The following is a 1,815-nucleotide window of genomic DNA, read 5'->3' as shown; positions in this document are numbered from 1 at the left end:
CGGAGCCTTCGGGTTGCCCCTGATGGAACACCGCGCAGGTCGGCTCAGGTCTAAATGGCGTGGGTCCTGTGGATTCCGTGGAAACGCTGGCAGGCAGAGGATTGAGCAGGGCCGGCGAGCAGCTGAGCCTCAGGAGGGAGTGCCAAGGCCAGGCCCTAATGCCACCAGGGTCCTCTCCGCCTGCTTCTCGGCACACCGTGGCATGGTCTCTCCACTCAAGATGGAGACCGTGGCCGCCAGCCCTCCAGAACCCTCGAGGGGCCACTTACTAGCCCCATGTCACTTCTCAGTCATAGCCTGAACGTTCTCGGGGAATGACAGTCGGCCTGGCTTGAATCTGCTGCCTACCTTGGATCAGTCAGAGAAGGCCAGGGGCACGGGAGGCTGTAAGAACGTGGTGCCTCCAAGGCAGCTGGGTGGCCCGGGGCAGAGGTGGCACAGGAAACGCAATCCCATAGCCAGGAGACTGGACCGAGGTCAGGAGAGCTCGTCCCTGTTTTGGGAGCATGTGCAGCAGGTACGATAGGAATGCAGCAGCCCCGTCCCTTACGGCCAAGTGTCCCAGGCCAGGGAGAGAATGACAGGCCATAAACCCCCAACTACGATATCATATGTGCTAAGATCTGTGCCACAGGCCCGTACGGGGCTCTATGGGATGGAAGGGGTTTAGGGAAGGCGTTTAGCAAGTGGTCCTGAGAAGGACTGAGGGAGAGGAACCCCCAGATTGGAAATGGGTGGAAGGGAAGGCTGGGGGGCGGCGAGAGAGTGAAGCCTGTCCCAGGAGCAAGGAGCCCTGGGGACGGCTGTCCGGACGAGGCGCAGGGAGGGGCCCTGGGGTGTGTGTGCAGGTCACGGGGCTGACACGCGATTCTTTCGATAAGGGTCGCAGGTGATGGCCCGCGGGCCAAATCCAGCCCACTGCCTGTTTTCGTATGGCCCGCAAGTTAAAAATGGTTTTTATAGATGAGCATAAAATCTGTGGCAATCATTTCACAGGTGGCATAAGTTGAGTTGATGATGGGGATCACTGACTTTGAACCCCAACTGAGATATTACCCCTTCTCCCTCTAAAAAAGTAATCCGTTCTTCTCCTGAGAACTAGATTATAGAAAACCGTACTCGTTACCGTAGTTTGAATTTTACCGATAAAACTTTGTGAAAATTTCTAACTCGTTACATAAGTGCCCACTTAGTGGCCCGGCTTTGTGTCTATCTGCCCTTTGTAGAAAAGATTTCCCAGCCTCGCTCTGAGCAGCTGGGAGCCGCCGAGGAAATTTAAAGCAGGCTACACCAGGTTTATTTTGAGGTTCGCGGGGGGAGCAGTTAAATCACCGTGAGGATAGTGTCGAGAATGGAAGGGAGTGGTTCAGGAATTGAGCCAAGAGGCCTCTGTTTTATCATCTGTGAAATGGAGGTGACAAGAACACGAGCCCTCTGTCTGCGGCCACGCCACCCCGAACGTGCCCGGTCCCGTCTGATCTCGGAAGCTAAGCAGGGTCGGGCCCGGTTAGTACTTGGATGGGAGACCGCCTAGGAAGACCAGGTGCTGTAGGCATAAAAAAAAAAAAAAAAAGAAAGAAAGAAAAGAACACGAGCCTTCTGGCCGTCCTGCTTCTGAGGGCGGCGCGAGGCGAGGTGACTGGGGTGCCTCGATCAGCCCCAGGCCCTGCCCGAGTGCAGAGGGCAAGAAAGAAAAGAAGACGAGCCTTCTGGCCCTCCTGCTTCTGAGGGTGGAGCGAGGCGAGGTGACTGGGGTGGCCCGATCAGCCCCAGGCCCTGCCTGGGTGCAGAGGGCAGGTGGCCGAGGCCAACAGG

General features: G+C 56.9%; 1 protein-coding gene and 1 non-coding gene across 2 annotated transcripts in view; both read left to right on the top strand.

Annotated features, from left to right (window-relative positions):
* Nucleotides 1-1,815, top strand: part of TTC23 (tetratricopeptide repeat domain 23) — a 48,538-nt gene that overhangs the window by 36,056 nt on the left and 10,667 nt on the right. The window lies entirely within an intron of this gene.
* LOC112472822 lies at nt 1,437-1,555 on the top strand. The gene has a single exon (XR_003043774.1). It is a non-coding gene; the product is annotated as a 5S ribosomal RNA (ribosomal RNA).

Source organism: Pteropus alecto, unplaced genomic scaffold, assembly GCF_000325575.1.
Source record: "Pteropus alecto unplaced genomic scaffold, ASM32557v1 scaffold59, whole genome shotgun sequence".
Taxonomy (NCBI): Eukaryota; Metazoa; Chordata; class Mammalia; order Chiroptera; family Pteropodidae; genus Pteropus; species Pteropus alecto.
This window is presented reverse-complemented; position numbering and strand designations above follow the sequence as displayed.